This window comes from Ambystoma mexicanum, chromosome 7p (genome assembly GCF_040938575.1).
Source record: "Ambystoma mexicanum isolate Mex_15411 chromosome 7p, UKY_AmexF1_1, whole genome shotgun sequence".
Lineage (NCBI taxonomy): Eukaryota > Metazoa > Chordata > Amphibia > Caudata > Ambystomatidae > Ambystoma > Ambystoma mexicanum.
The window spans coordinates 376,211,240-376,236,339 of record NC_090939.1 but is presented as its reverse complement, the minus strand read 5'-3'; the positions used below and the strand labels follow the sequence as shown (position 1 = coordinate 376,236,339).

General features: G+C 44.7%; 1 protein-coding gene across 2 annotated transcripts in view; it reads left to right on the top strand.

Moving 5' to 3' along the window:
- Positions 1–25,100, top strand: part of USP25 (ubiquitin specific peptidase 25) — a 1,331,637-nt gene that overhangs the window by 132,468 nt on the left and 1,174,069 nt on the right. The window lies entirely within an intron of this gene.

Below are 25,100 nucleotides of genomic sequence, written 5' to 3'. Positions count from 1 at the left end.
GAGACTTGATTCACATCTATGGCCGATAGATTAAGATCCCTGGCATTTATTAAGTCCCACGTACTTCTAGCATTGTTAGTAGTTATGGCGGCTAACATTTTTTCAGCATCTCTTTGGGTTCTTAAGTAGCGAGTTTGTCTCAACCAGTTTTTATAGGTTTGTTGACTTTTCTTCACAAGATCTTCTCTCTGTGTGCTGGTGTTCTTTTTTTAAGAGTCTCTGTTCTGAACTATATTGTTTCCTCCTTGCCACTAGTTGTTCATCATACGCATGTTTTTTTTTTAGTATGGATGCTTTGGGGACCCTTGTACTTGCTCTCGTAGGCTTCTAGGAGCCATTTATATTCCACCAGATCTTCATTTTCGGTTGTAGCATCTTTATATCTTTGCACCAGTTTTGGTATGGCCTGTGTTTTTATACGCAAATTATTTCTTCCCCATGAGACCTCAGTTTCCATCGTTCTTTTAGTCTCTCTATTAGTTTGTATTTTCCACACGAGTTCTATCGTTAACAAACAATGATCACTGTTAGTTTGTTTTGCTATTGTAAATGACTTTATTCTCCCCAGTGTATTCCCTCCAACAAAGCAGTAATCAAGGCAGGCTCCAACTTTCCCACTGTGCCAGGTATTGGCCCCCTGCAGATCTCCCTTTGTCTGGCCATTTAGCATCTTCATCTCACGGATTCTCATTTCCTTCATCCATGTGTTTTCCTTTCCTAATAGATGTTCTATAGCTTTGATTTTTCCATTTTTATCCAACAGTTTGATGTTTAGATCGCCATTTAGTAAGATCAATTGGTCATTTTCTTCCGTCATGGATTTATCAATTACATCCATGATAGATTTCAGAAAGAGCGCCTGTCCCGATATGTTCTCACTCCAGTAGATGTTAATCAAAATCATTTGTTTTGGTCCTTTCAAGTCATCCACTTCAGATCTTACTTTCAGAATTTGCACAAATGGATTCGTTGTCAGATGTTCTACTACTTTTAGTGGGCATTCCAATTTCTTCAGTATCATGAGCCCTCCAAATGGTCTTCCCATGGGCCCCTTTCTAGTCGGATTGATGTAAATTTCATAGCCCTCACATACTGGTGGTTCACGTAACCATCATATTTTGCCAAGAAGCAGCTATCCTTGGAGAGCAAATGTTTAAAACCTCTTGTGTTCCATGAGGCACAGAGGATCAGATTTTGCTCAATCTCCTTACTCTATTGCTTCTTCTTTGAGTCTAGGGCTTTTGCCATCCATGACCAATCCTCTGCCTGGATGTCTGCTTTAATTGGGTTGTGCTTTGTCATTTTTGGATTTTCCGAATTGTCCACCGTGAACCTCAGGGCTTTCAGCGTATCTTTTCTTTTTTTGATCGGGACAGGGCTTTCTTTTTGTTTTTCTTCCTCTTTTTTACTTTTTTCATTCTTTTTCTTCCATATTACAGCGTCTGGTTTATTTTTTTCATACCTTTTTCCAGCATCTGTATCTCTTGTTCTTTCTAAAGGATCATCTTTTATATCCTTTCTTTCCTCCATTGGGGCTTTTTCTTTTTTTTTGCCTGGTATCATCATCCAGGTCCACCAGTAGGAAACCACTTTTTTTTAGAGTGTCCGTCACCTCCAAGAGTTTCTGCTTTATCTTCTTTGAAGTCAAATGTAAAATAACTTGGTCCATCCTCTGTTCCTTTGGAAATTCAACTATTTTTATATCCTCAGTTGATATCATCCTTGGTGGTAGGACTTGGTTGCAGAGCTCCATAACATAACTCCTATTTAATATCACCCTTCTTGGGCCATTTACTGCTGTTTCTAGTTTTAGATAGCAACCTTTAAATAGAATGGATTTCTTTGGGGGTGATGGTGACAGTGACGGTCACAAATCCCTTTTTCTTTGCTGCTTTGGGGATGATGGCGCCAATTTCGGTTCCCTTTTCTTAACTCCGTTCTGATGTTTGTTTCCTCTTTCGTTTAATTGTGTCGCTCGGGGCTATCCTGCGTTTTTCGATCCTTAACCCCTTTGATCTCCAATTCTTTTCTTCTTTGTTCCAGCGTTTTAAATTTAGTGTGCTCAAGATTTGAATTCCATTTCTTTTCCGAGCGTTCCGTTCGCCTTCCAGTCTCAACGCTCTTTTCTTGATTGATTTTTCTATCAGGCTTTAAATTCTTGTCTTCCTTAGAGTTTTCATTTGGATCAATTGTTTACCAGTTATCAATAGTTTTCCATTCTGATACGCTGATGCTATCCCAATCTTCATCCTTACTGTTGTTTTCTACCAGCTCAATCAGATCACTGAGATCACCATTTTGTTCCTGATCTTCTGTTGCTGCATTTTCTGAATCCTTTGTCCCCCTGGTCTCTATACAATCTATATCTTTCATATTCAATTCAATTCTCTTCTCGATTTCTTAGCACACTGAGGGTTTTCTCGTCTAGGAGGAGTTCTTCATTTTTGTGCCCTCCTTTCCCTTTTGCTGTATCAAATCTTTCGATGTAGTCCCTGAAAAGATTGCAAAGGGGGATCCGAATGAGCTGGGGTTCCGAAGGGGGTTCCGAATGAGCTGATGTCAATTGATTAGGTGGATTACCTTTATCCTTTTCCTTCCCTCCCGATGGGATAAGTATCACATCGTCCAGTTGTTGTTCCTTTTGTTTAGAAGGGGCAATTATGCCCTGTTTTAGTTTCATAGGGCCATTTCCTTCTTTGGGTTTAGTAACGTTATCGATACTCTTTCCTTTGACTCTTTTCTTTGTGGAAGCTTCTCATCCATTTACAATCCTCTATGACAGCTTCCATCAACAATGATTTATCAGTCGCATCTCGCCTAGCTAAATCACTCAATCGTGTTTGCCAAGTTTGGGTTAATTCTGCTTCCTTATTTGTTCGTTGGGTTAGGCTCTGCAAAGACGAAGTCATTTGAGCATATGACTCTTTTATTTGTACGTTACTAAAGCTCACCTCTTGGACAGAGTCTTTAATTGCCTCATAGAGTTTTAAGAAGGGGGCCATTGTAATGGAAAGCAAGGCCATGATCACTTTTTCAATGTGCTCCATGTCTTTTTCTCTTTCTAACTTACAGGCCTAGGTTATTATCCCTGAGATTTGATTTATCCATCCCTCTCCTGGGAGTTCATTTGCGTCCTTCAAAATTAGATCGCTGGTTCCGATCTTTTCTATTTGTTCCTTTCTTACTGGTGATTTTGTCGATGGATCTTCCAATATATCTCCCGATAGAATTAGGTTTTCTTTCACTGAGACTGGCATTAGGCTCTCCTTCCTTAATGCCTTGGGTCCCCCATATTTAAATGGCGATTCAAACGGGTCATCAACTAAGAAAGAAGAGCTTTCTTTCGCTCTATCTTTGTCCAGAGCGGCCATTTTCTCAAACAGAAGCTCCTTTTTTCTCTTTCGATTTTATCAGTCAATATGGAGATGTCATGCATGATTTTGTTTGCAAGACATAAGTTACTCAAACTTGATGATGCAATATCTGAAGTTTCATTGGTATTTATTTTCCCTAAGGGACTGGCCCGCTCCCTTTGCGGTAGTATGCTCAACTTCATACTTATTATTTGCTTCGGTGAGGCAGTTTTCTGATTGACTTCCTTTTTCCTTTATGGCGTTTTCAGCCAGTGGACTTCTCTTCTTTAGGAGACTGTTCTTCTCTTCCCGATATCGTTGGAAAATATCTGTATTATCTTGGATTAGCTTTGATGGTACCTCATTCTCCAGTAGTGTTTGCTTTTTCCGTGGGTTTGTCTCATCTTCCCGATATGGTAGAAAAATATCTATAGTATCTTGTACTATCTTTGTTGGTATTTCATCATCGAGTCTCTTTCAGGCCAAGGGACCCCAAAAGGTCTTCTTCCATTTGATTCAATTCAATTACGTCCCATAGGTCTCCTTGTTCACATGATACTTCCTTTGTAGTGCTGTCCATAGCATGGCTGGATTCTCTTATCGATGACTTTAATGATTCGTTTAGGCTCATAGATGGTCTTTCCTCCGATAACAGTTGGCTAAGGTCATCCCCCCCCCCCCCATCTCATAGGGTGGTGAAGTCAAATGTGACGCCCCCATTACACGGCATGAAGAAATGTCCTTATTCTCAGATTGCAGATTTCTTCGGGTATTATAAGGCTCCTCGGGTGTGTTCCCCGACACTAGGCTAGGCATTTTCAAACGTACACCTGTTTTCAGCACTAGGGTAGGATCCTCCCTTTGGGGTATTTCATTAGGATCAGTAATGGGTTGTTCTGATACTTTTTCCTTGCATCCATCCTCTAGCGCCATGTTAACTAATACAGTTGGTACCGGAGCTGTGGACAATTTTAAACTTTCTCTTGCAGTCGGTATAGTACAAGCCATTGGTAGCTCAGGAGAATTTGGCGCCAACCATAAGTTATCCACTCCTTCTGCTAACTGTGGTTGATTAGTTGTTACCAACTGACTAGCTCCCATTGATAAGTTTTTCCGTTTTTTCGTACAAAATGGGAGGCGACTTTGTTTTAAGGTAGTAGTTCTCAAGATTTGCTCCGGACTCCCATTCACCTCTGGGAGTGAAGCAAATCTTTGTCGTACCTGCAGGCGTGTTCTTAATCCGGTCCCTTGTGGATCTATTGATGTTGGAGTTGTCTTCATGGTATCCAGGATCTCTCCGTTGTACTCCGTCACCGTGGCTTCCTGGACTTTCGCCCAGACTATTTAGTAATCTCTGCAGAGGCAGAGCAAGCAGCCAAACAGCTCAACAGCTGTCGTATTCATCCGTATCGATGCCCTTTGCGCGCCGGGCTTAGCGCCGCAAGGGTGGCTGGGAAGTAGTACTTCCTGTGGGCGTGGTGAGAGGCGGGCAGGGGGCGCGGGCAAACAGCGCTACGGCGCACGCTCCTGGACCGCTTCCTTCTCCTTCTCTACTGCAGGCAGGTAACAGGCAGCAGACCGCATATCCCTCAGCACCTCAAACCCTTCCGGGACCAACAGTTTGTCAGAGGGCAGGTGAGTGGGGTCGCAGCCACAGCTCAACAGCTGTCGTAATCCTCCGTATCGATGCCCTTTGCGCGCCGGGTCCCATTAATACCTTGCTGGGAGCATATCAAGTCCCCTGACTCATTAAGAATATGTATGATTGTAAATCTAGGTTGCTCTCGCTGTATCAACCAGGTCAAAGAGCACCCTGCCTTGTCTCCTTTGCCATGGATCCTTACATCGTATCAGCTCTTATCAAATTGATGGTAAATTAATGCCTGTGCCAAAGCATCTCCTGTCTGCATCTTTGAGATACGCACTCATCCCATAGTAACCTTGAAGGATTCCCACAGGGCCCTCCTATATTCTACCAACCCCTAATTTAACCCAAATAAAAGTTGATCTCTTCTCGCAATATTGCACTAAACGCCACTTCATCCAATGTCGTCACCTGTAGGCGCCACATCCATATCGTTGATCTCTTCCTAAATCCCTGCAATTGCGTCACCAAAGGTGAATGATCCGATATGATCTTCCCCAGATACACCATATCAGAAAATCAATGCTCTTGTACTTTTCCCACAAAAATATAGTTCAATCGTGAATGCGAACTGCTTGCCCCCGAGAAATGCTAATATCTCCTCTCCTGCCTGTGTGACTATCTCCACAATTCTGCTAAATCCAAATCCCTGATGACCCTCTGTAATGACACAGGTGTTTGTTGTTTTAGAGAACCCGATTTCTGTGTGCTATCCAAATTTGGATTTAGGAGACCATTAAAATCACCTCCCCAAATAAACAATTTATCCCTATACCCCCATCCATCAAATTCGGATCCAAAGGAAAATAATCTTTATCATCAATATTAGGAGCATAGAAGTTAACTATATATAGGTCCCTCCCTTCAAGTTTTCCAAGCAACCCAATAGTCTTTCCAACCTCATATTTTATGACTTTTCCACCTGTATAGGAACTCCAGGAGCTACAAAAATTAAAAGTCCTCTAGCGTATGAAGAGTATGACGTTCCCACTATCTGTCCCCACACTTATTTCTCAATCAGTCCAGGTGCGTATCCTAGAGCCATTGCTACTTCAATCCTATTTCTTATTAAAATAGTAATTAATCAATCAAGAGGAAATGGCTCCCTTCGACTGGATTCCACACGCTCAAAGGATTCTTTTCTGTTCTCTGCTTTCCACACTTAATTCGCCTTTCCAACCCAAGAGGTATAGTTTTATTCCCTTCCCATAGGCCTCCCAGGTATACTGTCCTGCCATGACTTTTCAATGTTCGCTGTATTAAGGTGCAGGTCCCAGACTCGCAATCACACTGCCTGGTTTACTCTCCTGCCAGGTATTTACAACATTTAGTTCCAAGGGGCATGGGACTTCCCTTGTACCGTCACTGTGCCTGTGATACTCTCCTGCCAGGGCTATGCAATGTTCTCTGTATTTGGGTGCAGGTCCCAAACTCGCTATCACTGTCATGCAGGCATTCTGCTTGATGCCGTGGTGGTCACTGTGGCAACGCTGGATTCGTTGCCACAACAAATATGGCTGCCAGAATGGGACATCACGCCCATCGCAAGGGTGTTGCCCTCAGCATCCACAGCCTCTCTTGCGGATTTGCTCAGCGAAGTTCGGATGCCATGCATTTCAAGTCACTGCTCCCTAGGTCGTTTCTGTAGGTATTCCCTTCATGACGCTCCTTTGTGTTTTCTCCTCTTGTGAACCTCTGCCTTGAATGCCATCAGGGATTCTGGTGTCTTTCCTTTCCTACTCCAGTTCCTTTTTATCCTTTACCTGCTTACTGCTAGTTGAGGCATTCTATATTGCTTGCTCCTCATCTTCAACACCTTATTCCTGCTATCATTCCTGCTTTGATATATACTCCTCACCTGCTACTTGCTGACTTCAGAATTGCCTGCCTCCATTCCTGTACATGTGCCTATCTTGACCATCAGTCTACTGTTTACATCTGATGCCACCAGGACATTGTGGAGAAGGGTTTTGTCCCCCAATAGGATTTCCCTTCAGGTGACTTCCCTGGAGGGACTTGCCTTCCAGTTCTGATCGGACTGGAGACAAAGTGGTCTCCAGTGGAGCTTGACTATTCCTCAACTAACCCAGAAGACCCAAATCACAATAGGTACGTCCGATCGCTGACAATCACACTGCCTGGTTTATCGTCTGCCCGGTCTTTCCCATCACCATTAAGGACACAAGCGGTTATGCCTCTTCTCCAAATACCTCTGTGTTCATGAGAACCGGGCCAACGCAGACAATCTAAACTTCAGTGCGCAGCAGGGTATCCATCTTGCTCTGCAATTCCTTTGTCTCAACACATTTCCTTGAACATCATTGACAAGAAATCTTCCTGGAACAACTTCCCCTGGATTCTGGAGGGATCGGGATTCAACTTATTATTTTTTTTTATTATTTTTTTTATTTGTGTAGTTAAAAAAACAATTCAACCTTTCAATACAAATGAAATCACAAAAGGAAAAGAAACCGGGAAAAATCTGTGTAGACCGAAACCGCTAAAACAAACACAAGCCCCTTATAAATGCATTACAAACATAAAAGAACAAGTCAAATTCAGTTTTGTTAAATATCAATATAATTTTGTAGAAAACGATCACTAATGTGTTGAGGCTAAGAATCTCAGATCTGTTAAAACAATACAAACTTTATTGTTGCTAAAATCACTGTACTACATTGGCCAATAAAAATATTTTCCCATAAAATGTCAGCTGATAAGTATTTATAATCCTTGAAAACGTATTATAAAAACAATTTCCTTTGTGGGAGCAAGTACGGACACAAAACCATCAAATGGTTCAGAGTTTCATGCTGTTTCTTATTGTTACAAAATCGATATCTTTCCCCCATCAGCTATTTTAATCATTATTCCAAAACTTCCCTGGTCTGCTGTAGTTTAAAACTACGTCTTAAAAACAATGCTCTAAACTTTGACGGTGGGAACTCCTTTAGATAAGCAGGAATTCTATGCAGAGGGTTCTTATATTGGTTATATTGCTCCCAAGTAAGCCTCCAATAATAGTGCCATAGTTTAACCTTGGCTTGGTCTGGGTTCGTTAAAAGAAGATCTGAAGTGAGATCTGCTTCCATCATTGTATCTATGCAGACTTTCTTCCAGACCTCCAAAGAACGATCTGAGTTGGGTTCTAATACAATGGTAATGGGCGGCACTATTGAAAGGCAGTTAGTGTTGTTTAAAATACATTTCCTAAACAAAGTCATAATTTGCTATTTATGCATGGTATTTAGTGATAATAACCCCAACCCGTGACGTATCACTTGGATTGGCAGACTTGATGGAAGAGACAGCACTTTCTTCCAGAACAAACCCTCAATTTTGTTCCAGACCGGCATAACTTCTACCATCTTGGTTTTGTAGGGGAGGACTGGTCCAGGAGACCCCTCTTGTCTGCGTTTCCTCCCCAGGTGAGGGCTATGGCTCATCGGGCGTTCCCTCATGCCACCCGGGCCCAGGTGGTGGAGGGCTCACCCGCTGGAGACATTGCCCACACGTACCGAGTGCCCACACGTATTGATTGCCACGCAAATTTAGCTAGGCCCGAAAACCATTTTTTGCCCGGTAAAGATGGTGTGAGCTCAGCGCACTGTAGCGCGGCCCCCACCCTTGGAGTGTCACATCCCTGTTGCCGCAGCACCCTGGCAGATCCGCTGCGAGCACGTTCCCACGAACAAGACGGACATGAGCTAGCGCAATACGCTAACATTGTAACAGTTCACCTCCCGCAGTGTACTATCACTATCAGCATGACCCGGCCAGCAGGCCTGAACAATGAGAAGAACGGTAAAATGGTCATCTGATGGCAGACGGTCTTTATATATATATATATATATGTATATATTAATGTCAAGACCTCTTGCAAAGTATGCTTTCTTCTACAAAATCTCCTATATTACAAACGCCTGTAGAATGTATTAAAATGAGAGAGCATGCTCCCATGATATAAGCAATGGCGAGCTCACACCATTACAGGTGGATGTTAATAATAAAGGAACGCTCCAGGGATCTGTTTGTTGCGTGGATCACTGGGCAACCTACCTCCCATGGTTTTGTGCCATAACCACGCTAATGCTGCTAGAGTACACGAGAAAGCGAATGCAACTATACTATAAACTCATGTAAAGGATGCGCGCGAATGCACTTATCATGTGTGTATGTCTAAGCCCCTTATGTGCCACCACCGTCACTGCAGTGGCGGGTCGTTTTCTATGTACTCCACCGACCCAACTACTACCTCATTTACTGCGAATGTATATGCATGTAACTAAAATACTGTGGCCCTCATTACGACCCTGGCGGAGAGGGGTTTACGCCAGCGTAATGCATGGCGTACCTCTCCGCCAGATTAGGACTTTCCGTAGCGCCATGGCGCTTTTTACGCCCGGATTTTCCGGGCGGAAAAATCCATGGCGCTACGGGTCCCCTCGTTAATTACGCCACCGTATTCTACGGTGGCGTAATTAACGCCTTCCCCACTCCCATTATACCCTATGGGGCAAAAATGGGAATGGGGAAGGGTAAATGGGGATTGGGGACTTACCGCCCCGCCAAGGTCGGAATGGGGCGGTAAGTCCGCCAACCCCCATGGCGGAGTTGGCAGCTCTGCGCCATGGTCCATGGTGCAAATTGCACCATGGACCTCCGCCAGGGTCGCAATGAGGGCCTGTAACTGCTAGAACATAATATACAAATATGGTGCTCGGACTGGGTATAATCGAGACACATCCAGCGAAGTTAAATGCATGTTTTAAAGTGATTTTGAATAAGTATTATAGAAAGTGTTCAAATGTTTGTGATGTCTTTACCTACATTCGGCAACACACGAGGGAGATACCTTTGTGAATGCGTACAAGGCCATTCCCCCTCCCACCCTGCGAAGGCTGCCAAGACATGAGAACAGAGGCCCGCTCTGCGCTACCCCACCTCCCCCGACTAGACTGGAGCCACTTCAAAGATTTGTAGCCCCCACTGCAGCACCCAAGGCCGCGGCCAGCCACCTGCATTATTTACAACCCAGCAGTAAACCTTTGTCTAAACTCAAGCGCCCCCTCGTAAACCCCACAACCCACCGGACCATCTTAGACTTATGGCCCTGTGCAATCAGGACACCCAACACTTTGACAACACGCAGCGGAACATCCATAACAACTTCTAACAAGACAGGAAGACCTGTACCGCCCGTCCCTGGCCCCAAAGCTTAGCCCCTCGACCTATGGCCCCGGTCAACAGGACACGGGTAACCAGGCCTCGATATATTACCTCCAGACCCCTCACAAGGTGCATTCCTCCTGTGTTGCATTAACCTATAAAATAACCTATTGGAAGATTTACTAAAGAGAATAACACTGTAAATGACTGAATGACTGCGGTGTGCATGGCCGAGGGCAAGTAAGTCAGAAAAGGCATTCATCTCTGCCACAGGCAGCATTTGCACACCAACACCGCCCGGATGAACTCAAGCCGACCTGCCAGGCCCAGCCCAACCCACGAGGGTGACCAGTGACGTCCTTCAGCCAAGACCAACCACGCCGCAGCAGCACCTATAGTTAGTCGTCGCCACCCAATCCCAATGAACTTGTGCCCCCTATAGTATGTAGGTTTTGATGACGTTTTTTGTAAATATATACGCCTGTCTTTGCTATTGTCAGACAGAGCGCTCTCGGAGTTTGCAGAGTTCTTTGCATGCCCAATTCTGATTGATAAACTCCCATTTACGCTCACCCGCACTCTGTCTTGGCCTTATTCCCATTTTTGGGAGAGTCCTTCATTGTCTCTCATTGCGGGGAGGATCGTGCTGTTTGGGGACGCTTGCTTTCAGTGGTGACCCCGATAGCGTGATTTTTATTTCTTCCCAACTCCTTATAACCGTCCCCTTTTGGCACGAGAATCTCCGGTCGAAAAGGGATACGCACGGTGAGCCGGCTCCGGGAGGCTGCCCGCCAACGGCGACCGGTACACTAAGAAGTGCGCACTCAATAGAGAGAGGGTACGGGATCCCGGTTGAAAAATCCCCTTTGAGTACCGCTCGCCGGAGCCGGGGCTGACTGTTGAGCTGACGGTGACACTGCCAGGACGGACCCAGTTTCGGAGACTATCGGTTCAAGACGGGCACGTGAGTACTAAGTGCGAGCGATTGTAAGGGGAGCGGGGAGAGAAGTGTAGGACAGGTAACGAAGAGGGGGGTACGCAGATCTACTAAGGATCATCTTGAACTTTTCTTGCTTTTTCTTCGCATATGGCCATTAGGATTACGAGGTGAATAAGAGATAAAAGTGACGGGAACCTAGCTCCGAAAGGGGGTGGAAGGCGGCGCCGCATAGTGCTATCTTGACTAGTACTGGGAATATATGAAGAAGTGGAGTATAAAATAAAAGTGTTCAGCAAAAGGGGACACTGAGAGTACATTAGTGACCGCTATTACTCTTTTCCTTTCTTTTCTTTAAGGGTAGGGGGGAGAATATAGAACTATGATTAGCACAAACTTAGGGAGACAGTAAGAGAAAAAGAGTCCTACTAGAAGGGGGGAAAGCAGGTTAATATCTATATATATGCGCATCTAGATCTTCAAATAAGACGAACAGGGACAGCCGGTTAGGGAGGAAAGGGAGGGCAGCCTGAATGGTGAATTGAGTGGTGCCAAGAGGTGTGTGCACCTCGGATGTGCTAGAAGAGATTTTGATGTTGTGAATGTGTGAAGTGGTTATAAATGAGTAATAATTAAATGGTCATGGTAAGTGTGGCCGGATAAAAGTTTCTTTTTCCTTCTGAGACAACGTCACCATAGTGAAGTGAGTGAGTACCTTTTTGATTTCCAGGCCGACATTGTCAAAATAAAGGATGGGTTGCTCTTGTATGTGCCCCACAAAGAGAACAGAATAGACATTGTGTACGGCCAGTTTTGTATTGCGCAGTCAGGGAGGAGGAGAGCCCAAAGGGAGCCAACATTGAATGTGAAGTAAAATATAAAGAATAACATTGATACTGCATTTACATTGTAGTTGCAAACACACGGAGACACACCAACACTAGGAGGGCGCAGAGATGGGGGCTGAAACACCCTTATCACATATTTGTAAGAATCTCCCGGGATACGTGGAGCGGATTAAAAAATATCACGACCAATGGGTGACCGAGCTAAAGGGGGAGGGGTTACCTCAGATTTGGCCCGAGGGAGGGTCATTTGATAAAAGTGTTCTGGATACAGTGGCCACATGCATTTTTCTAAAATACAAAGGAAAGCAGCTGCAGAATAGGAGGGAAATATTAGACCTTTGGAGGTTATTTGAAGAAGTACCACCGCCTAAAACACCAGCATTAAATCCTGATTTCCCGTCCACCACAGACAATCCACTACTAATACAGAGAGATGTCAAAGAAGTGCCAAGTGTAGCGCCACCAGTAGAGGTAATAAGTCTGTACCCGATATTAAAGAAGCCTGTGCCCGCAGAGGGGTACAGTGACCCCGCTTACATACCTCCCCCAAAAGATACTACACCCCACCGGCCCACGGCACCTCCGCCATATGAAAGCACGAGGGAGCGAGCCCAGGCAGGCACACAAAGGGTAGATATAGAGAAGCTCACAGATGATTTAGAGTCAAGACTGTCGATGGCAAAAGACGAGCTCTCAAGGATAAAAGACATATGCGAACGAACAGCACTAGATGCAACTAGATCAGGGCGTACGTCCAGAACACCCGGTGAACATAGAAAGCCCGAAGAGGGGTGGAAAAAGGGCGAGATTCTGTTCAGGATTGAGGAAGAACCAACGCGAATAATAGAAGTAGGGTCCCGAGAGGGAGATGTTGTAAATGAAGAAAGGCTTGGGGGAATTAGAGAGGAATTGCTGTGTGATATAAGGGACGAGTTAGAAGAAAGCGACAGGATGAGTATGGCGATGGGAGGGGGAAGCGAGGGGGAGGAAGGTACGTGTTCAATGAGAACACTGGACGATGAATGGACGGGGCGATTAAGGAACAGAGTGGGGAAAATGGCACCACTGGGAACATCAGCAGCCAAAACGGGCCCGGATGGGACGACGAAAGGGAAGCTACAGCTCCCGTTGATACACAGGGGAGGAGGGAGGCCTAACTATATCCCATGGGCGCAGATGGATAAAGCCAATTTGTTAAAGCTATTGCCCCCGTTATCAGGAGGGGCAAGTAAGTGGATATATGCCTTTGAGAAACATCCTGCTGGGGTACCCCTAGCTATAGGAGATGTGAAAAGTCTACTCGTGTCAGCAGTGGGCGATCAGGCTGAAAGAGTATGGGTAAAAGCCGGTTTCCCGGGAGTAACGTTAGACTGTGACCGCCATGATGGGGCATCCTTTAACACAGTGCGTGCCAGGGTGTGGGATGCCTTACGCGAAACATTCCCAGACACACCGGACTTACAGTCAGTGATGCAGTGTACAATGAATGACGGGGAGGAAGCTATGGATTACATTTTTCGGGTCCAAGAGATGTGGAGAGCAGAAACTGGCACGCCCTGGTATCAATCGACATCTTTATTTTATTTTATTATAAAGAGAGGGCTCCCAAAGGAAGTGCAGAAGGCGCTTGACAAGATAGCAGGTATTGAAGCAAAGGGATGGCCAGAAATTCAGAGCATAATAGTACACCATTGTAAACGAATTAAGGAGAGGGAGAAGGAGGTGGCGCAGAAAAGATTGGCAGACGAGGCGAAGTTAGTACAGACAAAGTTAGTGAAGGTTGCAGCAGCAGTAGCCGCGCTCCCACACAGTAAGGAGGGAGATGATGAGGAGGAGGGGCTGATAGCACTCCAAGGAAGGGTGGCAACTAATTGGGCGGGAACAGCACAGCGGCAGTGGACTGAGCAGGAGCAAGGTGGAGGTCCGCAGTGGCAACAGGGAGGGGCGATGAGATACCCCGCATAGGACAGCCCACAGAGAACACTTGCGTGTCCAGTTCTATCCACCACCTACAATGCAGCAGAGGAACCATTGGTAGGGGCGCAGATAGGAGACAAGCAGTTTATATTCATGGTTGATTCGGGAGCGGAGAAATCATGTGTCAGAGAGGGCCGATTCCCGTTATCTAACAGGAAGTTAGAGACGCAGGGGTTCTCTGGGGCTGTAATTGAAGTTCCTTACACAGAAGCTTTGGATATAACGGTGGGGGGTAAAACTGTAAAGGCACCCTTACTGTATTATGAGCATTCACCCATAAATTTATTAGGGAGGGATCTCCTAAGCAAACTTAACATGACCATATCATTTACCGAGAGAGGGATATTGTGTTCTACACCCGGGATATGCCCCTTGCGTGCGATGTTGGTAGTGCAAGCCTACACAACCACACAGGAAATACGAGGGCTACCACAAAACGAGGAAATGTTTATCAAAGGGCTAAAGACTCTGGCCCTCATAATTCCCGAGCTAGGAGGCATGGACTGGAGGATCCCGGCGGAGTTCCTCTTCCGCCCCATAGTGTGTCCCAACACAGCACCGGGATCAGTGATATCATTAGACTTGCACGCTGTACAAGTGTCAGCAAAAAGGATCGCTGTGATTGGAGTGGACGAGGAAGGGTGTGAGTGGCGCACAGTGCTGTGCACAAACGCCAACATCGCCCTACGAGAGGTAACAGATGAGGATCTCTTTTCAGATACGGACGGGGATGGTGAGATAGTAATGGAAATAGCGATGCCCTGTGATATTTTAATACAAGCAAGGGAGACCCCCGTCCAATTGATGACAGTGGTGGGAGCACCACCGTCATTTTTTGATGACGACATGAGGCTCGTACCAAACAACTTATGGACAACAGGCCCCCATGATGTGGGACTGTTGCATGGAGTACAACCTGTGGTAATAAAACTAAAGCAAGGAGCAATTTTACCGCGAGTTAAACAGTATCCTTTGTCTCGTGAAGCTGAAGAAGGGATAAAAGAAACAATAAATGCCCTACTAGCACAAGGGATAATAGTGCCTTCAAGCTCCCCATGTAACACCTGTATTTATCCAATCAAAAAAGCAAAAGGGGGGTCTTGGAGGATGATACAGGACTTACGCCCCCTCAATGATGTAATTCAGAAGGAGTTCCCTCTAGTCCCGAACCCTGCATCAATTCTATGCAGCATCCCGAAAGAGGCATCACATTTTACAGTAGTAGACTTGAAGAACGCATTTTTCTCTATACCCCTGGCTGAAGAGAGTAGATACCTCACCGCCTTCACACTGGGGGGTAAAAGATACGAACATTGCAGATTACCACAGGGATACTGCGAGAGCCCGAGCATATTCAACCGCGTATTACATGAAGACCTAGGAAACCTATCAGTTGAGAGCACCATTATTCAGTACGTAGACGATTTACTAGTCTGCGCGCAAAACGAAGAGAAATGCAGAACAGATTCCATAACATTATTGACTTTGCTGGCCAACAAAGGGTACAAAGTGGACAAGGGAAAGCTACAGTACTGTCTGACAGAGGTCCTGTACCTGGGACAGCTGATTTCAAGAGATGGGAAAAGAATAATACCAGACAGAGTAGAAGCAATAAGATCAGTAGGAGAACCCACAACAGTAAAGGACATGCAAAAATTCCTGGGAATGTGCAATTACTGCCGAGCATGGATACTAGATTATGCGGCATACACCAGGCCCCTATTACATGCATTAAAGGTGGCCCAACAGGAGAACAGGAAGATGGAATGGACGGAAGAGATGAGCTCCTCTTTCCAAACATTAAAAGATTTAATTTCAAGCGCCCCAGTACTCGCAAACCCTGATTATGGACGCGAATTTTACCTATTCTCACACTGCAAAGAAACTCTCATGACAGCAGTGCTGACTCAAAAAACGTCCTTGGGACACAAGCCACTGGCTTACTATAGTGGTACTTTAGATGCCGTGATGCAGGGCCATTTCGCGTGCGAGCAATCACTCGCTGCAGCCGCGTTCGCGATTGAAAAAAGTGCCACAATAGTAATGGGTTGCCCTGTGACATTGTTTGTGGAACATTCATTATTTGCAATACTCGAGAGATCAAAAAGCACACTGACCACACAGCGGGCGACCGCCTACGAGATTATATTGTCCAGTGCCAACATCCACATAGTGAGATGCAAGACAGTGAACCCCGCCACATTCATTACCGAAGCGTGCACACTGGAAGACATGCAGAACCACGATTGCGCAACCAAAACAGGAGAGAGAGGGGAGGACACAGTGGTGTGTGAGAACGCTCTAAGCGAGGGGGAAGTGTATTTTGTGGATGGGTCCGCATCAATTGACGTGGACACGGGAGAAAAACACGTTGGCATGGCAGTAGTGAGGTTAGAAGACGGTGAGTATGAAACACTGGTACAATATCGCCTCCCATCACATTACTCCGCACAGGCAGCAGAACTGATTGCGCTCATAGAAGCACTACATGCAGCAAAGGGTTGTGCAGTGACAATATACACAGACTCCGCTTACATGACAACTACAGTACATGGAGGCGTAGCAAGATGGGGGCGTAGGGGATTTAGGCGGGCAGACGGAACACCAGTACAGCATGCAGAATTGTTGAAGGAGTTAATTGAGGCCCTGCAAAACCCTACAGCAGTAGCAATAGTAAAGTGCCAAGCACATACATCCAACACAGATGTTGTGTCTTTAGGGAACGCGGCAGCGGATGCTGCCGCCAAGGAGGCTTCCTATTTTCAGAAAAATGACACAGGTGAATACATGCTTAAGGACAAGACAAACGAAGAGCCCCCAGAGGGATATAATATGATGCCCATACCACAAATAATAGAATTGCAGGAAGGAGCCAGTGCAGAGGAAAAATTATTGTGGACAAAGCGAGGGTGCAGCAAGTCAGGAACAGACCTGCTGTGGCGGCAAAATAACTCTGGGAAAGTGGTAATGCCAATACAGCTATTAGAGATTGCATTTCAACAGCTACACTTCCCTGCACATAACACCAAACAGCACATCGCAGCAGAAATACAGGAAGAATGGTTCGTGCCCTGTCTCCAGGAGCATGTGTCTCGATTGGCAATGGAATGTACAACATGCCAAATATACAATTCAGGAATGACATTACGCACTCTCCGGGGAACAATTCCTAAACCCATTGGCCCATTCAAGGAACTGCATATAGATTACGCAGACATGGGGGAAAGGTGTAATGGCGCACGATACATGATCGTGGTTGTGTGCCCATTTTCAAGGTGGGTGGAAGCAGGACCTTGCGCACGACCTGATGCCAAGAGCGCCGCCAAGTTCCTAGTAAGGGAAGTGTTCCCGCGCTGGGGAATTTGTGACGTGATTCGCTCAGACAACGGCACTCATTTTGTGAATGAGCTTTTTAAGGAAGTCACTACATTATTGGGAATAAAACATAAATTATGTTCAATTTATCATCCTCAAAGTAATGGCGTAGTGGAAAAGATGAACGGACTGTTGAAGGGCAGGTTATCAAAACTATGCTTCTCATTAAAGAAGAATTGGATTTACTGCCTACCCCTTGCGCTATTTGAACTACGAAATCAGCCAAGCAAAGACCACCATTTGTCCCCGCACGAGATCGTGACTGGGAGACGGATGAACACAGCACACTCGCCACTGCGCGAACACTCAGACGCTCACAGAAGCGCCGCGATATTAGGAGATGAGTTCACGGATTACTTAAGGAAATTGACAAGGGCAGCGCGCGCAATATCAAAGCAACTGTCCCCACCCTTCACTAGAGAAGAGGGAAATGTAACAGGCGCTGTCACGGAGCCAGGGCAACAGCTACAGCTAATGCCAGGCGACTGGATTTATGTCAGAAGCTTTGTGTGTCGGTGGAATGCACCACGATTCCATGGCCCATACGAAGTAATATTTTGCACGCCCACGGCAGTAAAGGTCAAAGGCTTGAGGTACTGGGTGCACTTGACCGACGTCCGAAAGACATATAGCAACGTACAAGAGGAGGTAGATGAGGAGGCACAGACAACAGCAAACGGCGCAACTGAGCAGAATGTCTGAATACGAATTTGTGTGTGTGTGTGTTGGTACTGGACTTGTTGGTTTGTATATACTTAATGAAATGACCAAATTATGGCCTGTATAAACCCTTGTCTGTGGATACCCATCCCCGTATCCCCACCCGCTTCCATTCCCCGTCAAGTATATATTGGCACTGATGGTGCTAGCAAAATGTTTACATGCATGCACTTAATGCACTTTTATATCTTAAAACAGGAGCTTCCATGGAATCTAACGGGCAGCCTGCAACGGATAGATTTACTAGAATTAGAGAATGGTTAACTGTGAAATGCATATATTCGTATGAATGTGGACTATCTGCGTGCATTATATTGTTTTTTACGTTAATGTTTGGTCTGGTTACATACTGGTTCATAGCGTTCATCTCTATCGAGATGCACGAGGGGGGAGGGAACAACACAACTATTGGGGCCAATACAACTGCAAGTGTCAATGCCAATACAAGGGAAGGTGATTTCTTGGTATGGGACGGAAATAAACTTGTGTGGGGCTACTATACTATGCCATCCAATGTTGTCATCTCACAAGATGGAGGCCCAAAGGGGAGGCCCAGTTTCCGCCCCATAAATTAAGATGGGAACCACATTTTGTTTGTAAAAGGTGACTAGCGGCTTATAGGAGAATTTACCATATTTTCCATGTATGATTCCAGCCTGTGTTGCCGCTGTTAAGGCCTTCCTTCTAATATCCAATTTCTAAGGAGCCATTACTATTATTTGTGTTCCCATATAAAGGTACTCGTGCAATATTATCAAAGGCTTCTTATATAAGAACTACTTGGCTGTGCATCACCTTGAAGGCTTTTTTGCAGAATGAGAATGTTAGTTTTATCCACATTGAGTACATAGAGTGGTAGTATACTGCCCTTTTTCCATTATCAAACGTAACCTAGAAAACCTGCAGATTCTGTTGTGCATCTATTTTCTCTACTTCATTAAACAATTCCTTCAATTTCTGAAACCTTCTTGGGACTAGTTTTGTCCATTCCTTCTCAAACTCGACCTGTAATCTTACCGCCCCCCTGTACCCTGCTGACCAGTATACCTTAAATTGCTGCATTCCTGTCTGTAAAACAAAGTGAATATGTACACAGGGCACAGATTCCGGCTCCACACAACTGTCATTCTTCTGAAAAAGCATGTTTCGCTGCAGGGTAACACCGGTTGCAAACCCATCCCAGCACATCCCGTTACTCATTAGTGCAACCTATCCGTTTGCTAACTCACTAAGGCATTGCAGCTGTGGCGGTAGTAGGGGCCAAAAATTAAAATGTGATCTCCTACCTAACCACAGGTCGGGGGGTTGTCCCTGGGGCAGAAGTCCAATAGCAAGTAACACTTTCAGAGGTCTCACCTCCCAAAGATCTCGATGTGTGACCTAAAAACATTTGCATCCTTCCTAGAGGGATCTATGCGATTTTATCGAACCCAAAAATAGAGAATGACATTTTAACAAACCCAGAATTTCTTTTGGGGGTTAGAGGGGCATCCCCCCCCTCCAGTTTCCCATGTTTAATACCCCACCCCTTCACTGCCAGATTTATCTCCTTTTTTTTCTTTTTTTTTATTCGGTTTTGTTTCAGTATTTTATTCATTAACATTTAATTCCCTATTTTTTATTTGGTAAAATCACTGGATACCTTCCTAGAGGACTGGCACAATATTGCTTGTTAGTGCCCATGTTCATCTGACTGGGCCTTTGGCATGGAAAGTGCATGTTTGTGTTTTGAATATCCATTTGCTGTATTTTCATAGGCCCCTACCAGCGCCACAGGTCTTACCGTGATTCACGAGTCGGTACTGTGGATCCTTGGGCAGATGTGGCGGAGCACATCTTCTCTGATGCTGTTTTGGCTGTTACGGAAATCTTGCACTTCAGCACATGCTACGTCCGCTGCAGCGTTTTCCTGTTGTCCACCCTTCTTTAGTGATTGCACTTAGAGTTCTGGTGTTGCCATTCCGTGTTGGTGACCTGTACCCCATTGATAAGTTCTGCAGCCCATTAAACCCTTCCCAATCTATTGTTTAAAGGGTGACCCTGATGCATGCTGCAAAGGCTGTATTTACATCATCCCAAACCTTATCCACCAATTCCTTCTTACCCTTCCTAGGAAAAAATACTTTTCTCTGCTGCTGTAGTCTTTTGGCTGCTCTTGCGTGCAGTTCAGGGAATTAGTAAACTGAAAGGCAGACAAAGGAATTGAAAACACTATTGTGCTCTGAGCTGCATTAATAATCGCACATCAGAACCCAGACCGATCTATCTCACTAACAGTATCATACCATAGTAACTGCGAGACAACCTTAGTGGTATTAGAATTCAGATACTTCAAATGCTTGCAAGACCATATGCTGTATGAGTGAACACATTTGATTTTTCTCTATTCTTATTATACCAACAAATTACCTTTTGAAGTATTTGAACAAACCTGAACAGCTTTTGTGGCATTCCTTAAACTCAAAGTAGTTATCCGAAAACAAAACCCTTAAGTAGGATCATTAAAATCTGATTCCAGCCTGTGTACTTTGATACTGCACCTGCCTGTGACAGTCGCTGTGTGAACTCCCTGTGGGATATTTGTCGCTCTACTAGTTCTCCCTCATTGGACCTTTGGTTTGAAGCATTGTCCACCTCTTGGAACACTGACTCGTTTTGTAGCCAGAAAACTATCAGTTCCGTTTCTCAGAGCCTTTCCTAAAATAAAGAACACAAAAATAGGAGATTAGATTATAAAGATGTCGGCTCAGGCACACCTACAGTTGCAGAACTAGGCTAGGCTTGATTGAAATAGTCAAATTCTTGGTCTGAATAACGAGGGCTGGGGTGCAGGTGTGATGTTCTGCAGATAATGCTTGGGCATAGCTGTCGTCAGACAACCAGTTCGAAAAAAGCTTCACTTGGGTGAGGGACTTGTACTGGCCAACACTGGACTGGCTTTCGCAAAAATCACAAAATGTCGTCAACTTCACATTTCCAGCCTACCGTTATGTCTCATATCCCACCTTTCGGGGATACTGCATATCTTGTGCCGAACACCAGGGCTATAATGGGACGTGCGGTAAGTCAGAAGGAGGAGGCAGAGCCATCTTTGACATTTTATACTTAAATAAATAATAAGAAAAAATGCCTGCCTTACTATCCCCAGCCTATGGTTTTCCCTACCTACACAAACCTTTAAGGTGCTCGACATCTGTAAGGTGCTCATCACCTGTTAAGTCCAAAAGTAAATAGTGGGTCCTCCGTCTTACTCTAAGCTATTCTGTCTCTACCGCTATGCAAAAATTACAAAGCCAAGGGAATTACTCCCTTCTCCTGGAAAGACTTCTTCGGCTTCTGAACAACAAAAGTCTAGGAGAATGGCTCCCTTCTCCTAGATGATCCTTGCTTTTACTGTGTAATTCTCAGATATTGAGGAGCGATATCTTTAAGTAAATCATGTAATTCTTGTAGGGGACTTTTCCCAGTCTTTCTCCTGCTTGCTTTCCTGTTAGGTCTCGTTACTCTTTAACTTTGTGTATTTTAGGAATCCTGGGCAAAAGCCTCTCCTGTTTCTCTGAAGGTCCTTCTTTTCCTAGTTACAACTGGGAGAATGAATCCCTCTTAATATTCTCTGTACTCTTAATGTTACTCTGTTATTCAATTCCTTGTGTTTCAGATAATGAGTATCATATACCTCTTCTTCATAAGTACTGTCTGCTGGTTGGCCTTTCTTATTCTCAAGCCACTCACTGTGATGGGTAGACTGAGTCTCAGTGTATCCGTTACTCGTCTACAATTCTGGAAGCCTCCTGAAAGATTATGTGGCGTGTGGTATGAGACCATTTAGTCGATTGGGTGACATCATATAATATTCTGGATGACACGCAGCTCCGGTTAAGGCAAGGACTTGGGGTGTCAAACCAGATGCTGGCTTTTTTTTCACTGAAAAGTATATGATCGTCAAAGAAAACTTATAGAATTTGACCGGTGCTGAGTCTTAGATCTAGTCGAGCTAGAATAGCTGTAGCTGTTGTCTATACATTGTAGGTAAGGGTATTCCAGAGGGATTAATAAAGTTTATAGTTTGACCATGTTCAAATACAGAATATGTAGTAAGATGCGACTCGGGTGGAAATTGTACAGTGCCTTTTGGGACTTATAGAGGCCTACGTCAGGGGTGTGTTTGGTCGTCTATCACATTTCATATATACACAAATGCTTTGCAAAGGATGTTGGAGCATTCAACCCCCGATGTACCATGGGTGACGGGGACAAAAAGGATACCCCTATTGGCTTATATCGATGATGTGCTCCTATCATGGACACAAAGAGCTTTACAATAACATTTGGATGATTATGCAGGGTTTATGTTCATTAGGGAATTAAAAATGAATGTCATTGGTACTGATAATGGGCAAAGCCTCAGTCAGTTATACTTGAACTGTACTAGTTAAGATATACCTCTACATGGAAATCCGATGTGGGATTAATAAGGACCACTGTGTTTAGCATTAAACATGTGTATACTATGTTTATTGAAACGATTTTTCTTTGTTTATTTATGTTTTACAGTCCAAATTCAATAGGCTCAAGAAGAAGGGATGTATCCCGAAACGCGTCAGCCATAAATTATATAAATGGACTATCACTGTTTACTTTTCTTATGTTTCTTTGTAGACATTCATTTTGGCTTTTTCACTCCAAGTCTGTATGGTGAATTTACTGTGACATTAATTAAAACCCCCCCATGTTTTGGGTTTTTACGAAATTACTGAGTGTTCAGTCTTACTACTAACCTAATCAGAATACCATTGGTTAACTATAACAAATGCATTTAAAAATAGGGGGGACACCGTCTGTTATTCAATTACAAGAGCTAGAAAACTAATTTTGGCAACGCTTATTTGACCCTTTTGCAAACTGCTCCTTTTTCTCTTCACTTAGGGCTAAGAATGGGCTACGTAGACGATCAATGTTCTATAGCTCCTACTTTGATGTGGCTTGCAAACATGGGTGAACCGAATAGCCACCTTATCTCGAGAGAATTCTAGATATTATGCCACATGCCCACCCTAACAAAATCAGATGGATTAGCCACATCAAAGTAACCCCTGCACCAATTAATGCTAGCCACTGATTTCCTAACGTGATAGCAAAACCGTAGCCTTGCCCTTGCTAACTAACTAATCTGTTTTCAGAATGTAGAGACAATGTTGAGCTTCAGAAATCCCCTAATGGAGCACAATCGATAATTTCGACGTCTGGAACGTTGGAGATCATATCTTGAATCGTGCTCATGTTATTGCCAAAATATGTACCAGGTTTAAAATGTAATGTTGCCCAATTGAGTTCTGTGGTAGGAAAGTGCCATGGGCTGGGCGCTAAGTTTTAAATGTGTCCCCTTTGTCCAAAAGATTTGGAATCAATGGGGCATTTTCTCTTTTTCATCCTTTGCTGAAATCCGATTCTACAACACAGAGCGTTTCATCAAATTAAGCCTGCATGGTGTTATTGTCATTGCATAAAGAGATTGCAACAAGAGCATTGGTCGGTTTTCTGGAACTGGCACTATACTCCGGGAAAGGCTTTCTGCCTGAGCCTTGTAGGATAACTCTTTTCTGTATAAAGATGGATTGTATGGATTTTAAATGTGTGTTTGAGCACATATGATTGTTCAAGTAACTGCTTGACAGTTTTAAAAGGCATTTATTTTGATTTGCTTATAGATGGGTTGGTTAGTGTCATTATAATGGAAAATGTTATGGTTTTAATGTATAGGTAAAGTATTTGCTATATTTGTGTAAACCCAATTTCCTGTGGGGTTTCAGTATGTAAAGGGCTAAATGTCCCGTTCTAGGATCAGGCTGTTTGATTATACAGTCCTTCCTTTATGTCCACACCCCTCTCCACGGTGTGTGGTATGGGCACCCAAAATTCTGGGTCCCTGGTATAGTGGGCTCCACCATCAGGGGGAGCGGGCCACCGACAAGGTGATTCCACCTCAGGGGCTGAGGGAGCTCCCCTGCTGGCGAGCGGAAATGGTAGCGCCTATAGGGCATAATAGCCCGAAGGAGAATCGGCAAGGTGAGAAATGAGACAAAGTGGAAGCCCAGACTTCTCCGGAGGGCACCGAGGCCCTCAGTCGAGTCGGGACCCCCCCACCCCATTTGGACCGTAGGCCTGTCGGTTGGTTGAATGCTCTCTTCCCCCACCCGGGGTCGAGAGGGCGAGCTGGAGTAGAGCCAGGCAGTACTTGGCTGACGCAGCAGCCAGCCCCCACCGCTTGCGCGTGCCGGGTGGGGGGGGAAGTGAAGTCCGGATTGGCGCAGCCTTGGCCAGTTTAGGTAGGAGAGAAGTGAAGTGCAGTAAGTATATCTGGCCGCGAATGTGGCAGCAGAGGTCTGCACGTGGGCCGTTTTGAGAGGAAAATTACTTTGCTCTGGGTTGGCGACTCGTAGTGGTGTTCCCGCAGGTGGTGCAGAGGTAGGGAGCAATGACCCTAGGAGACAGAGCAGGAAAACCCCATTGACAAACTCTGTAAGAGTGGTCCACTAGTGTAGTGCCAGTGCCCTATTTTTTTTTTTCCCCCGAATCTCGCCTCGACCTACTGGATTGTGTGGTAGATCTGTTCTTTTTATTTTTTTTTATTTTTTTATTTTTTTAAGCTGCCGTTGCTCTGGCAGTCCATTAGATGTATCCCTTTGGAGTTTGGCACTCTTCCTACTCCGGGAGGTAGTGCCATTTCGGCAAAGGTGAAAGAGTTCATTCACAAGAGAGACTGGTGACAGGAAAAGTTATTTATTTAGCAAATGAGAAGGCGTTCATTCTCGGGGGATACCTGTGACAGAAAATGTTGTTGATTTATCGAATGTGGAACCACTCATGCACAGGGGATGCCTAATGTAGTGAGAGCTTAAGTATTTACCACATGTAACTCACTAATCCCGTAAGGGAACCTTATGGATTCATGTTACGATTTATTTGACAAATAGTCATCCAGTGGTATCGGATTGGAGAAACTCTCATCGCCTAATGGTGTTATAGAGATTCAGTGTATGTATTTTTGATTGGACACTGTCTTTATATAAAACAAA